Source organism: Rutidosis leptorrhynchoides, chromosome 11 (assembly GCF_046630445.1).
Source record: "Rutidosis leptorrhynchoides isolate AG116_Rl617_1_P2 chromosome 11, CSIRO_AGI_Rlap_v1, whole genome shotgun sequence".
Classification (NCBI taxonomy): domain Eukaryota; kingdom Viridiplantae; phylum Streptophyta; class Magnoliopsida; order Asterales; family Asteraceae; genus Rutidosis; species Rutidosis leptorrhynchoides.
Window position 1 is genome coordinate 9,882,674 of NC_092343.1, and position 17,669 is coordinate 9,900,342.

Consider the following 17,669-nt stretch of genomic DNA (forward strand, 5'->3'; position numbering starts at 1 on the left):
TTTGAGAAAGGTGTTAGAAGTATTGAGGAAGGAAGAATTGTACGCTAAGTTTTCAAAGTGTGCATTTTGGTTGGAAGAAGTTCAATTCCTCGGTCACATAGTGAACAAAGAAGGTATTAAGGTGGATCCGGCAAAGATAGAAACTGTTGAAAAGTGGGAAACCCCGAAAACTCCGAAACACATACGCCAGTTTTTAGGACTAGCTGGTTACTACAGAAGGTTCATCCAAGAGTTTTCCAGAATAGCAAAACCCTTGACTGCATTAACGCATAAAGGGAAGAAATTTGAATGGAATGATGAACAAGAGAAAGCGTTTCAGTTATTGAAGAAAAAGCTAACTACGGCACCTATATTGTCATTGCCTGAAGGGAATGATGATTTTGTGATTTATTGTGACGCATCAAAGCAAGGTCTCGGTTGTGTATTAATGCAACGAACGAAGGTGATTGCTTATGCGTCTAGACAATTGAAGATTCACGAACAAAATTATACGACGCATGATTTGGAATTAGGTGCGGTTGTTTTTGCATTAAAGACTTGGAGGCACTACTTATATGGGGTCAAAAGTATTATATATACCGACCACAAAAGTCTTCAACACATATTTAATCAGAAACAACTGAATATGAGGCAGCGTAGGTGGATTGAATTATTGAATGATTACGACTTTGAGATTCGTTACCATCCGGGGAAGGCAAATGTGGTAGCCGATGCCTTGAGCAGGAAGGACAGAGAACCCATTCGAGTAAAATCTATGAATATAATGATTCATAATAACCTTACTACTCAAATAAAGGAGGCGCAACAAGGAGTTTTAAAAAAGGGAAATTTAAAGGATGAAATACCCAAAGGATCGGAGAAGCATCTTAATATTCGGGAAGACGGAACCCGGTATAGGGCTGAAAGGATTTGGGTACCAAAATTTGGAGATATGAGAGAAATGGTACTTAGAGAAGCTCATAAAACCAGATACTCAATACATCCTGGAACGGGGAAGATGTACAAGGATCTCAAGAAACATTTTTGGTGGCCGGGTATGAAAGCCGATGTTGCTAAATACGTAGGAGAATGTTTGACGTGTTCTAAGGTCAAAGCTGAGCATCAGAAACCATCAGGTCTACTTCAACAACCCGAAATCCCGGAATGGAAATGGGAAAACATTACCATGGATTTCATCACTAAATTGCCAAGGACTGCAAGTGGTTTTGATACTATTTGGGTAATAGTTGATCGTCTCACCAAATCAGCACACTTCCTGCCAATAAGAGAAGATGACAAGATGGAGAAATTAGCACGACTGTATTTGAAGGAAGTCATCTCCAGACATGGAATACCAATCTCTATTATCTCTGATAGGGATGACAGATTTATTTCAAGATTCTGGCAGACATTACAGCAAGCATTAGGAACTCGTCTAGACATGAGTACTGCTTATCATCCACAAACTGATGGGCAGAGCGAAAGGACGATACAAACGCTTGAAGACATGCTACGAGCATGTCTTATTGATTTCAGAAACAGTTGGGATCGACATCTACCGTTAGCAGAATTTTCCTACAACAACAGCTACCATTCAAGCATTGAGATGGCGCTGTTTGAAGCACTTTATGGTAGAAAGTGCAGGTCTCCGATTTGTTGGAGTGAAGTGGGGGATAGACAGATTACGGGTCCGGAGATTATACAAGAAACTACCGAGAAGATCATCCAAATTCAACAACGGTTGAAAACCGCCCAAAGTTGACAAAAGAGCTACGCTGACATTAAAAGAAAAGATATAGAATTTGAAATTGGAGAGATGGTCATGCTTAAAGTTGCACCTTGGAAAGGCGTTGTTCGATTTGGTAAATGAGGGAAATTAAATCCAAGGTATATTGGACCATTCAAGATTATTGATCGTGTCGGACCAGTAGCTTACCGACTTGAGTTACCTCAACAACTCGCGGCTGTACATAACACTTTCCACGTCTCGAATTTGAAGAAATGTTTTGCTAAAGAAGAACTCACTATTCCGTTAGATGAAATCCAAATCAACGAAAAACTTCAATTCATCGAAGAACCCGTCGAAATAATGGATCGTGAGGTTAAAAGACTTAAGCAAAACAAGATACCAATTGTTAAGGTTCGATGGAATGCTCGTAGAGGACCCGAGTTCACCTGGGAGCGTGAAGATCGGATGAAGAAGAAATACCCGCATCTATTTCCAGAAGATTCGTCAACACCTTCAACAGCTTAAAATTTCGGGACGAAATTTATTTAACGGGTAGGTACTGTAGTGACCCGAACTTTTCCATGTTTATATATATTAATTGAGATTGATATTTACATGATTAAATGTTTCCAACATGTTAAGCAATCAAACTTGTTAAGACTTGATTAATTGAAATATGTTTCATATAGACAATTGACCACCCAAGTTGACCGGTGATTCATGAACGTTAAAACTTGTAAAAACTATATGATGACATATATATGGATATATATATAGTTAACATGATACTATGATAAGTAAACATATTATTAAGTATATTAACAATGAACTACATATGTAAAAACAAGACTACTAACTTAATGATTTTTAAACGAGACATATATGTAACGATTATCGTTGTAAAGACATTTAATGTATATATATCATATTAAGAGATATTCATACATGATAATATCATGATAATATAATAATTTAAAATCTCATTTGATATTATAAACATTGGGTTAACAACATTTAACAAGATCGTTAACCTAAAGGTTTCAAAACAACACTTACATGTAACAACTAACGATGACTTAACGACTCAGTTAAAATGTATATACATGTAGTGTTTTAATATGTATTTATACACTTTTGAAAGACTTCAATACACTTATCAAAATACTTCTACTTAACAAAAATGCTTACAATTACATCCTCGTTCAGTTTCATCAACAATTCTACTCGTATGCACCCGTATTCGTACTCGTACAATACACAGCTTTTTGATGTATGTACTATTGGTATATACACTCCAATGATCAGCTCTTAGCAGCCCATGTGAGTTACTTAACACATGTGGGAACCATCATTTGGCAACTAGCATGAAATATCTCATAAAATTACAAAAATATGAGTAATCATTCATGACTTATTTACATAAAAACAAAATTACATATCCTTTATATCTAATCCATACACCAACGACCAAAAACACCTACAAACACTTTTATTCTTCAATTTTCTTCATCTAATTTATCTCTCTCAAGTTCTATCTTCAAGTTCTAAGTGTTCTTCATATATTCTACAAGTTCTAGTTACATAAAATCAAGAATACTTTCAAGTTTGCTAGCTCACTTCCAATCTTGTAAGGTGATCATCCAACCTCAAGAAATCTTTGTTTCTTACAGTAGGTTATCATTCTAATACAAGGTAATAATCATATTCAAACTTTGGTTCAATTTCTATAACTATAACAATCTTATTTCAAGTGATGATCTTACTTGAACTTGTTTTCGTGTCATGATTCTGCTTCAAGAACTTCAAGCCATCCAAGGATCCGTTGAAGCTAGATCCATTTTTCTCTTTTCCAGTAGGTTTATCCAAGGAACTTAAGGTAGTAATGATGTTCATAACATCATTCGATTCATACATATAAAGCTATCTTATTCGAAGGTTTAAACTTGTAATCACTAGAACATAGTTTAGTTAATTCTAAACTTGTTCGCAAACAAAAGTTAATCCTTCTAACTTGACTTTTAAAATCAACTAAACACATGTTCTATATCTATATGATATGCTAACTTAATGATTTAAAACCTGGAAACACGAAAAATACCGTAAAACCGGATTTACGCCGTCGTAGTAACACCGCGGGCTGTTTTGGGTTAGTTAATTAAAAACTATGATAAACTTTGATTTAAAAGTTGTTATTATGAGAAAATGATTTTTATTATGAACATGAAACTATATCCAAAAATTATGGTTAAACTCAAAGTGGAAGTATGTTTTCTAAAATGGTCATCTAGACGTCGTTCTTTCGACTGAAATGACTACCTTTACAAAAACGACTTGTAACTTATTTTTCCAACTATAAACCTATACTTTTTCTGTTTAGATTCATAAAATAGAGTTCAATATGAAACCATAGCAATTTGATTCACTCAAAACGGATTTAAAATGAAGAAGTTATGGGTAAAACAAGATTGGATAATTTTTCTCATTTTAGCTACGTGAAAATTGGTAACAAATCTATTCCAACCATAACTTAATCAACTTGTATTGTATATTATGTAATCTTGAGATACCATAGACACGTATACAATATTTCGACCTATCATGTCGACACATCTATATATATTTCGGAACAACCATAGACACTCTATATGTGAATGTTGGAGTTAGCTATACAGGGTTGAGGTTGATTCCAAAATATATATAGTTTGAGTTGTGATCAATACTGAGATACGTATACACTGGGTTGTGGATTGATTCAAGATAATATTTATCGATTTATTTCTGTACATCTAACTGTGGACAACTAGTTGCAGGTTACTAACGAGGACAGCTGACTTAATAAACTTAAAACATCAAAATATATTAAAAGTGTTGTAAATATATTTTGAACATACTTTGATATATATGTATATATTGTTATAGGTTCGTGAATCAACCAGTGGCCAAGTCTTACTTCCCGACGAAGTAAAAATCTGTGAAAGTGAGTAATAGTCCCACTTTTAAAATCTAATATTTTTGGGATGAGAATACATGCAGGTTTTATAAATGATTTACAAAATAGACACAAGTACGTGAAACTACATTCTATGGTTGAATTATCAAAATCGAATATGCCCCTTTTTATTAAGTCTGGTAATCTAAGAATTAGGGAACAGACACCCTAATTGACGCGAATCCTAAAGATAGATCTATTGGGCCCAACAAGCCCCATCCAAAGTACCGGATGCTTTAGTACTTCGAAATTTATATCATGTCCGAAGGAGGATCCCGGAATGATGGGGATATTCTTATATGCATATTGTGAATGTCAGTTACCAGGTGTTCACCATATGAATGATTTTTATCTCTATGTATGGGATGCGTATTGAAATATGAAATCTTGTGGTCTATTATTATGATTTGATATATATAGGTTAAACCTATAACTCACCAACATTTTGTTGACGTTTTAAGCATGTTTATTCTCAGGTGATTATTAAGAGCTTCCGCTGTCGCATACTTAAATAAGGACGAGATTTGGAGTCCATGCTTGTATGATATTGTGTAAAAAACTGCATTCAAGAAACTTATTTTGTTGTAACATATTTGTATTGTAAACCATTATGTAATGGTCGTGTGTAAACAGGATATTTTAGATTGTCATTATTTGATAATCTACGTAAAGCTTTTTAAACCTTTATTGATGAAATAAAGGTTATGGTTTGTTTTAAAATGAATGCAGTCTTTGAAAAACGTCTCATATAGAGGTCAATACCTCGCAACGAAATCAATTAATATGGAACGTTTTTAATCAATAAGAACGGGACATTTCACTTTTTACCCTTTGGCTATTCCCGACAATTCACGAACAATGGTTTGTAAATAATTATGTGTTAATATTAATTGATTATATTATTATTAATACTAATATAAATACTAATATTAATATTATTAGTATTATTATCATTACTAAAATTATTAAAATTACTATAAATACAACTTATTATTACTACCATTACTATTATTGATAATATTGAGTGTATTGTTATCATTAATTACCTATATGCATTTATTATTAATATTAATTATGAAATAAATAATTGCACACGACATAAACTGTTATACATCACTATCGGATTGCATTTTCAAACTCTATCCGTGATTTTATGTCTTTATGAGCTATAAATGAGATAAATAAAGTAGTCATCAATGATTACTCTATCATAATTCATTTACAATTATATTACAGCTATAAATCATGTACTAAATAATATATGGATATATTAATATAAAGTATTACATCCGTGACCATCAATTGTTCCTTTCCTTTTCTTTTTGTTTTCATTTGAGACTTTTCTTAAATACAACTCTAGGATCCTTATGATTAAAAAACAAATATATATCCTTCTTCCTTTACTAAATCCCTTCAAATGATCGGCTTACTTCTGTTTCTTTTGTCCGATCAAACCCATCAAACCTTTGATCACCACTCCTTGTTAACAACTAACCTCCATCACCCTACTTGACACCTCCTCAGAACCACCTTTAATCATCATCGTGAGCTCAACCATCACCATGATTAGCCATCACTTTCATTGAACCAACATGCTATCATTTGAACCCTTCGGTGTTACTGTTGTTTCTGTTAGAAGACCAACCTCCTCGGATCACTATTCAACCAACACCTTTGAGCTCTCTAAAATTCGATCATCATTTGGTTTTGGCTAACCGAGACCACCAATAAAACAAATCAACCCATCACAAAAACCATGAACAAAACTACCTGCAATTACAGCTATCGGCGGCTGTAATACTACTGCTATTATTCTTTGTTCGACTAACAACCATTGCGAAATCACTGCAACAATTGCTGTGATATTCTTTTTTCCTTCTCTCTCATTATTTTTTTTAAGTTGTGGCAATAATGGAAGTATAGGATATTACTCCGTATTATATATCACACGATTAAGAATTCAGCCAAGTGATTTTCATGTGGGACGGTTTAAAAGAGATTATGGCCAACATATAACCCTACAATCTTTTGTTTGTTGTTGCTCCTTTGATATCTCGGGATTTAGTGATTCAAAATACTTCATACCCCAACTCACACTCAATAAAAAAAATATATATATATATGGCCGATATATTAATCTTGATTGCCAACCACTTAGAAAGTATTGATATAAAAATGTGAGTGATGTGTTCTTTGTTTTCGTGACCCACCCAAGGGGTATCCAAGAAATCTTGTCACCTTTTCTTTGAAATTCCTTTTGAACCGATGAGATACATCTATTTATTTATTTTTTTTATTTTTTTTATATAGCCGTGTTTGTCTTTCAGTTAGTGGGTTTATGAATTTTCGGGCTTATAAATGAAACGGATTAAAAATGATGAATATTTGATGGGTTGGTGATCGATTAAAAATGAAGAAGAAAGAGGCACTGATATAAACACGGTTTATATAGATACAAGTCGTGGGTTAAAATAGAAATGAAAGGGTAGCAGACTGGTTAGGCGTGATTTGATTTAAGCAGGAGGTACCGGGTTCGATCCCCGGCTGAGGCATTTTTTTTTATCCGATTATTTTGAAGTACAATAAAATTTGGCCACTAATTCAGTTTCCTTATCTGGGCCGAAGAGTACTAGGCTGAGATGTTGGGTCGAACGAATTTCGGGTTAAAAGAAATTACACGGTGATTTAAAATAGAAAACATTAAATAGTCCAATGGTCAGGGGTGGTGACAAATAACGAGAGGTCGCGAGTTCGAGCCTGGGCTGAGGTGTTATTTTTTTAAGCCATTCTAAACACTTTTGAGGTAGCAATTTATTTCTATTATTAATATTATTATTATTATTATTATTATTATTATTATTATTATTATTATTATTATTATTATTATTATTAGTATATTCATCATTATGGTTATTAAGATAAATATTAGTGTTATTATTATTATTATTAGTAAAATCATTATTGTTATAGCTATTATTGTTAGTAATCATTATCACTAAAATTATCATTTTCAGTAAGGTTACCATTGTTATTATTATTATCATTATTAAAAGTATTATTAAAATTTTCATTTTTTTATCATTATTATTTTATTTTCACTAATTTTATTATTATTAACATTAATATTATTATTTTTACATTAGTATTATTATTGTCATTTTTATTATTACTAGTATCGTTGTTATGTTTATAAAAACCATATGATTATTATTATCAATATTACTACTAATATTTTTAACATTACTACAATAAGAAGTAGACATATAAAGATATACTTAACTTAACTGTTTTACAATAATTATATGTGTGAGTTTCATTTGCTCACTTTTTACTCATTACATTTTTGGGCTGAGAATACATGCAAATGCTTTATTAACTGTTTTACAATATTTATATGCGTGAGTTTCATTTGCTCCCTTTTTACTCATTACATTTTTGGGCTGAGAATACATGCAAATGCTTTATTAACTATTTTACAATATTTATATGCGTGAGTTTCATTTGCTCTCTTTTTAAATGCTTTTGCAATATATATTTTTGGGACTGAGAATACATGCGCTGCTTTTATAACTGTTTTACGAAATAGACACAAGTACTTAAAACTACATTCTATGGCTGGATTATTAAATCAAATATGCCCCTTTTTTAGTCTGGTAATCTAAGAATTAGGGAACAGATACCCTAATTGACGCGAATCCTAAAGATAGATCTATCGAGCCCAACAAGCCCCATCCAAAGTACCGGATGCTTTAGTACTTTGAAATTTATATCATGTCCGAAGGAGGATCCCGGAATGATGGGGATATTCTTATATGCATATTGTGAATGTCGGTTACCAGGTGTTCAATCCATATGAATGATATTTTTTATCTCTATGCATGGGACGTATATTTATGAGAAATAAAAATCTTGTGGTCTATTAAAATGATGGAAATGATTATTTATGTTAAACTAATGAACTCACCAACCTTTTGCTTGACACTTGAAAGCATGTTTATTCTCAGGTATTAAAGAAATCTTCCGCTGTGCATTTGCTCATATTACATGGAGTCGTTCATGGCATATAGAGGTCAGAACTTTGCAATGGGACCAACTGTTGAAGACTTCGTCCAGATGGATTAGGACGGGTCACTACATGTGGTATCAGAGCGGTGGTCTTAGCGAACCAGGTCTTGCATTAGTGTGTCTAACTGATAGTCGTTAGGATGCATTAGTGAGTCTGGACTTCGACCGTGTCTGCATGTCAAAAGTTTTGCTTATCATTTTTGTCGGAAATCATCTGCTTATCATCCTTAGGAAATTACCTGCTCATTATTCTTAGTTTAGACACGTTTTACTGCATTGACTGCATGAATAGTGTATAGACAAAATTCGTATCTTAGCATATCTGTTACTGTAGACCTTGCCTGATATCTCTCGAAAATTTCTCCGTAATTTAAGGGATCCTGGTAATATATATATCGATGCATATTATGCATTGAGAATACATCCAACTATCAATTGCTGTCACTAAACTCTTCATACAAAAAAAAATCTGTGATCGCGTAAGATGGCCTCTACGAATCGACCACGTTCCTCCGACTCCGAAGACAGCGTGACAGGAGCACACCAACCAATCAACTACCGTGATTACTGGATAAAATGGGGGTGGGTTCGCAACATACTCACCCTATGGAGAAGGGAAGAAGGTACTCCATATCATGAACCGAATCTACCACCTAACCTTGGAATACTCGACCCGCTCACCGGTGAACCTGTTCGCAACACCGTTTATACCCTTTTTGCAAGAATTTTTCGTCTTGAGGCTACCATTAACGGTACTAGAGAAGATATCCAACCTCTACCTCACACTGATAACCAACCAGGGTTAGTAGAAGAAGTTAAAGAACTCCGAGCTCGAGTGTTAACTTTAGAAAGCACGGTATACAATTTGCAAGCACCGGTAGTATCACCAACACCAGTAACATCACCAGCCTCAGCACCAACAGCACTAGTACCACCAACAACAACATTCGTGTCACCAGCTTCGACATCTCATTCTGTACCTCGAGTATAATCATCGTTCTACGTATCGTTCTACATCGATTATCTTCGTTCTTCATGGCGATTAAGTAATCTCTAAATGTTTTAGAGATTATGTATTCTTGTTCTAACGGTAAACCAAATGAGTTTAATATCATATTAACTCAATGAATCCATAATTACATCTGAAGAAAATATATATGTAAATATATTTTCATAAAGATTGTAATTAAAAATTCTTTTGTACAAACTGTTAATGGTAAAAATATTTTAACGGGTAGGTAATACCCGAGGAATATTTAGATTTCACATTAATAAGTTACACTGTACATTCTTCAAATCTGATTCAACATTCATTTACTATCCTACTTACATCTACAAAGATACGAATCCGTTCACCGCAGAATAACCATTTTCTTTCAATTTCATATTTGGATTTTGACCTATCAAAATCCAACAAGTGGCATAATGAAGAAATAATAGACAAAATAAAAATTGATTAGAAACAGACTAATTAACAATATGAAATTTTGTTAAGAATTCACGCTAACTGTTCCTAGCTAATTGTTCCTAGCTAACTAATTAATTCCATATTACATTTTATTTATTGCAATTTATTTATCGTAATTTATTTATCGCAATTTAAATTCTCGCAATTTTATTTATCGTCATTTAATTTCTGTTATTTACTTTACGCACTTTATTTATCATCATTTAATTTTCGTTATTTATTTTTACGCACTGTAAATATCGGGACATGTGTACAAGGTTTTGACATATCATATCGACGCATCTATATATATTATTTGGAATAACCATAGACACTCTATATGCAGTAATGATCGAGTTCTCTATACAGGGTTGAGGTTGATTCTATAATAATATATATAATTTGAGTTGTGATCGAGTCTGAGACATGTACACGGGTCACGATACGTATTAATTAATTCAAATATTACATATTAAACTATATATGAATTATTGAACTGCTAACTGTGGACTATCAACTGAGAACTACCAACATTGGACAATTAAAATAAATTAAAACATTGATTATGACATATGAAACTAAACATCTCTTCAAGTATGCCACTTGATTTCATCTTAAATCTCATTTATTTCTTGACGATTACAATCTGCGTTCAAACCTTTCATAATTCTTGAAAACATCTCAATCGAGATGATGAACCAACCGCACTTCATCTACGGAAGAAAAGATTTATACATATAGTTATGCACCTGAAGACTCTCGAAAACTGAGTAAACGTTTAACACGTATCTGTGCTAGCTCCTTTGGCATTGTTATTTCCGAAAATAACAATGCAAATCCTTTTCAAATTATCCAATTTTGACACAGCTCCAGCAAATCAACTTCGACTTTTCACTCGGATTAGCTTATTATAACCCTGATATATAGGTTGTCTTTCGTCATCGATACCAGGAAACCTTTTATATTCCGCCACATTAGCAGTAAACTTACCAGCAACGTCATTACTCATTGGCTTAAGTCTCTTTGAAGAACCATTATATTTGTTCATTAAAAACCTTATCATATATTCGTCTGCATCTTGTAACGAGTACTGCCATACCAATTACCGGGAATCAGCAATCAGTATTTTGAATCTCGCAACAATTCTACAACAACAGTTATAGGTATACATATAACCTTTATCTCTTAGAATTATAACCTTTCATTCTGAAATTTTGAAAAGCACCCAGTCTACGAATCAATACTCGAAATGTTGAAAAGGCTGATTGAAGCAGTAAAAACTGTAAACGATCTTAACAGCCAGAAGTTTAATAATAAGGAATAGTATTTTGGAAAAGCTCAGAAAAGTTGGAGCTGGAAAAGCGGATTATGCGAAACTATGAAGGAAGCCGTGGACAAATCACAAAGAATAAGTTTGACTTCAAAGAATCAAAATAATTCAATGCCTGCTGAAGTCTTTAGCGAATATCTTGCTCCTTACTCTAAACCCTTGCGAACAATAGCCTTCATCATCCTCTGATCTTAGATATTCCAAGATATCATCATATCTTTCATTATAAATATCCTCCATATTTCTGAAGATATTTTCATAACTATTCTTATTTGAAATAATTAATCTCTTCATGATATCAGTGTTACATCATATAGAAACTGTTAGTTTCTATATTCTGTAAATTTTCGAGCTTAAAATATGAATGTTATTGAAGTAATGTTGGGAACTGATGCATGAGTTAGTATAATATAATGACACTTGATCAACGTGATTATATTACAGTAAGTCATGTTGAGTTCTAATGGAACGTGATGATTCACAGATCATAACGTCATCATGTGCCATGTTACATAACTCTGTCATTCTGCTTAACTTCTGAACATATCAAGAAAGTATATTCTTGATAGTTCTATTCTCAGTGATTCTGGTAATTTGACAAATCAAATCGTGCTAATACATTAGTTCTTATTTAGAACACGATGTTTATCCAAAATTCTATACTTACGAATTCTGGACCGTTACTCGCTTTATTAGAGGTCGGGAGGATAATAAAAAGGCAAAGAGCTCCAAAATATAAGAGAAAATATAAAGCCCAATAACAACACGGAGGTTACAAACCATGGATATTAATACAAATATCAATATAAAGACACGGTAGAATTTAGAATAGTATCATCTCAAGGCAATATAGAAGTAACCAAATCTTTCTGGTGGAAGATTGAATAGAAGGATGATAGAAATGATAATTAGGAAAATATCAAGGATTAGAACTGGATTAAGCATTTTCACAATCCTTTGGATGTAAGAACTAAGAAAGAAAGTATTGGAATGGTGAAAATAATGGAACGGAAGAAGTTCATTTATAGTGGAAATACCTGACAGAGCAATCGAGACAAATGATCGCATTTAATTAAAAAGATCTTAATTTCCATAAATCCCGAAGAATCAGATCTTATAGATTTCATAGATTTTCTTTTAAATCTCTTGAATTCCGGAATTCAATCAAGAAAACGTCAAAAGTTAAGAAGTATCTTATTTTCTAAATTCAACCCTGACTCTGTCAAAAGTTAAGATGAATCCTTACTTTCCTATTTCACTCTTTGGTGATAGCTTCATTCGTACTCTTCGAATAATCGAATTATTTTATCCATATTAGTCAATGATGATAAAACTCAATTTATCAACTCATATTCGTCATGAACACATTTTTATTGTTAGCCATGACCACCTCACTCAAATTTCGGGACGAAATTTCTTTAACGGGTAGGTACTGTGACGACCCGGGAATTTCCGACCAAATTTAAACTTATTCTTTATATGTTTCGACAAGATAAGCAAAGTCTGTAATGTTGAAGTCTCAAAAACTTTAAACTGTTTTCATGTACACTTTTTACCCTTTGGCTATTCCCGACGATTCACGAACAATGGTTTGTAAATAATTATGTGTTAATATTAATTGATTATATTATTATTAATACTAATATAAATACTAATATTAATATTATTAGTATTATTATCATTACTAAAATTATTAAAATTACTATAAATACAACTTATTATTACTACCATTACTATTATTGATAATATTGAGTGTATTGTTATCATTAATTACCTATATGCATTTATTATTAATATTAATTATGAAATAAATAATTGCACACGACATAGACTGTTATACATCACTATCGGATTGCGTTTTCAAACTCTATCCGTGATTTTATGTCTTTATGAGCTATAAATGAGATAAATAAAGTAGTCAGTTATGATTACATAAAGGTGATTAAGAAGCCTCAATATTTACGGCTAAAATTAAGGAGCCAACCCATTCCCATTACATTATCAATGATTACTCTATCATAATTCATTTACAATTATATTACAGCTATAAATCATGTACTAAATAATATATGGATATATTAATATAAAGTATTACATCCGTGACCATCAATTGTTCCTTTCCTTTTCTTTTTGTTTTCATTTGAGACTTTTCTTAAATACAACTCTAGGATCCTTATGATAAAAAAACAAATATATATCCTTCTTCCTTTACTAAATCCCTTCAAATGATCAGCTCACTTCTGTTTCTTTTGTCCGATCAAACCCATCAAACCTTTGATCACCACTCCTTGTTAACAACTAACCTCCATCACCCTACTTGACACCTCCTCAGAACCACCTTTAATCATCATCGTGAGCTCAACCATCACCATGATTAGCCATCACTTTCATTGAACCAACATGCTATCGTTTGAACCCTTCGGTGTTACTGTTGTTTCTGTTAGAAGACCAACCTCCTCGGATCACTATTCAAACAACACCTTTGAGCTCTCTAAAATTCGATCATCATTTGGTTTTGGCTAACCGAGACCACCAACAAAACAAATCAACCCATCACAAAAACCATGAACAAAACTACCTGCAATTACAGCTATTGGCGGCTGTAATACTACTGCTATTATTCTTTGTTCGACTAACAACCATTGCGAAATCACTGCAACAATTGCTGTGATATTTTTTTTTTCCTTCTCTCTCGTTGTTTTTTTTAAGTTGTGGCAATAATGGAAGTATAGGATATTACTCCGTATTATATATCACACGATTAAGAATTCAGCCAAGTGATTTTCATGTGGGACGGTTTAAAAGAGATTATGGCCGACATATAACCCTACAATCTTTTGTTTGTTGTTGCTCCTTTGATATCTCGGGATTTAGTGATTCAAAATACTTCATACCCCAACTCACACTCAATAAAAAAATATATATATGGCCGATATATTAATCTTGATTGCCAACCACTTAGAAAGTATTGATATAAAAATGTGAGTGCTGTGTTCTTTGTTTTCGTGACCCACCCAAGGGGTATCCAAGAAATCTTGTCACCTTTTCTTTGAAATTCCTTTTGAACCGATGAGATACATCTATTTATTTATTTTTTTATTTTTTTTATATAGCCGTGTTTGTCTTTCAGTTAGTGGGTTTATGAATTTTCGGGCTTATAAATGAAACGGATTAAAAATGATGAATATTTGATGGGTTGGTGATCGATTAAAAATGAAGAAGAAAGTGGCACTGATATAAACACGGTTTATATAGATACAAGTCATGGGTTAAAACAGAAATGAAAGGGTAGCAGACTGATTAGGCGTGATTTGATTTAAGCAGGAGGTACCGGGTTCGATCCCCGGTTGAGGCATTTTTTTTTATCCGATTATTTTGAAGTACAATAAAATTTGGCCACTAATTCAGTTTCCTTATCTGGGCCGAAGAGTACTAGGCTGAGATGTTGAGTCGAACGAATTTCGGGTTAAAAGAAATTACACGGTGATTTAAAATAGAAAACATTAAATAGTCCAATGGTTAGGGGTGGTGACAAATAACGAGAGGCCGCGAGTTCGAGCCTGGGCTGAGGTGTTATTTTTTTAAGCCATTCTAAACACTTTTGAGGTAGCAATTTATTTCTATTATTATTATTATTATTATTATTATTATTATTATTATTATTATTATTATTATTATTATTATTAGTATATTCATCATTATGGTTATTAAGATAAATATTAGTATTATTTTTATTATTATTATTATTAGTAAAATCATTATTGTTATAGCTATTATTGTTAGTAATCATTATCACTAAAATTATCATTTTCAGTAAGGTTACCATTGTTATTATTATTATCATTATTAAAAGTATTATTAAAATTTTCATTTTTTTTATCATTATTATTTTATTTTCACTAATTTTATTATTATTAACATTAATATTATTATTTTTACATTAGTATTATTATTGTCATTTTTATTATTACTAGTATCGTTGTTATGTTTATAAAAACCATATGATTATTATTATCAATATTACTACTAATATTTTTAACATTACTACAATAAGAAGTAGACATATAAAGATATACTTAACTAAACTATATTAATATTTTTATTTCATTTAAAGTATAAATATATCTGATGTGTTAAGACGTAACCTTTAAAATGTAGACAATATGCTTAATAATTAACACATAATACAGGCAACTAAAACCCGATCATGTAGTAACTAGCAAGTAAATTGACCAGTTCGATCCACAGGGAGAAGTTTGTTTTAAGGACTTCAAAAACAGTTAATTATTCTAAGAAAAAAGGGAGTTTTAATTGTAGAATTGTTAAGTAACAAACGAAAAATAAAATGAGATAAATAACAAGGATGAGAACCCGGTGTTTACTTCAATGCTTGATAAATGATAAGGATTGTTCTTTTATACTTAAACCCGTTATTTTGTAGTTACAAGTAAATGGTTCATATCAATCTCACAATATCTATAAACCGAGAACTATAAACTTAGTAAATTCACATAAACCTTGTCATTAGTTCTTCTTTACCTATGTTTAATCAATAAGACTCTTCCTTGGTTGAATTCACATAAAACCTAGTTTATTAAGATCACTCTAAATAAACTACACTATTGTAAAATCTAGTTACCATTCAATTACCATCCTACACTCACATGTAGATGTCTAAATCACTAGGTGTTGAAGTACTAGCCATGAACATTGATAAACTCACATAAACCAATTCATAACTTGTATAATTTAACTACAGTAAATGGATACTTACAACAACAGATCTATGGAAGAACATAATTGATTTAGATTGATTAGATTAATTAGACCCAACTCGGTTAAACTCACGTAAAACCTAAATTACTACAATCACTTGAGGTAAATTCATGACTATGTAGTTCTAGTACTTATTCAATTACCGATCTAAACATATAGCAAAGTCGTCAATTAAGTATATGTTTACCCGTCTAGATTACTAAAAGTATTGAAGCATAGATTGTGTTCCTAGTGTCACATGTAGTTAACAATCTATGTAATCGAAGGAAAGTACCAAACTAGCATAACTATGGTTCTTTTGGTTGGACATGGTATTTTACTCAATCAAACATCATAGTAACTTAAATAACATTAAAAGATAGAACAATCCCAAACCATAAATCTTACATTAAAGTAAACACACAAGGCTTTAGCCAATCATAATAATGAAGGTTACAATAATAGAAATGAAACAATAGGAATTCATAATCGTATCACTAAAATAATTGAAACCGAGAGTACCTATCGTAGCATATGATCTGTTCTTAAATCTTGATGCTAAAAAGGGTGAAGAACCCTTTAGAATGACTGGGGGAAGCCCCCTTCTCGGACTAGAACTGATCTATATTGTGGTGTATGTTTAGAATGAGTTTAGACCCTTTAAATAGCAAGAAAAGTAGGTATTTCAGCCTCCAATGCGCCGCATCTCTTTGTGATGCGCCGCATCACCTTCTTACTTACCACCCAGCTCACGTACAGGTCATTTTCCAGCTCATTTTTGACGTTTTATGCCCAGATGCGCCGCATCTGACCTTACTGATGCGCCGTATGCCTCTGAAACGCCGCATTTAATGCTTTCGGGACTTTTTTGGCCTCAGATGCGCCGCATCTAAAGCAGATGCGCCGCATCTGGTACTATTTATAGGTAATTTTCCAATATGATATTGTATAGCTCTGAGTTACGGACGTCTGGGCTCCGGATTCACCCTTTTTCGAGTTCGTATGACCGAGTTATGGCCAAAACGGTGCAGGTGCGCAGAATCTTCTAAAATCAGCGATATTTTCCATAAATCTTCACTTCAACACTCGCAATGGATTATACACACATTTTAACTTATTATAATACACAAGTACAATAATTACATACAAAATGATACAAAATCGGATCGAAATAACGACAACAAATATGTATAATTTTGGCGTTATCAAATCCCCACACTTAAACCTTGCTTGTCCTCAAGCAAGACTTACAAAAACTAAAATATATTACAATGAATACACACATTTCTGAAAACACACACGAATCACACTCACACTTTTTATTTATTTCACAATGTAACACACGCACGCGTTTTGAGTATACACACACCTTTGG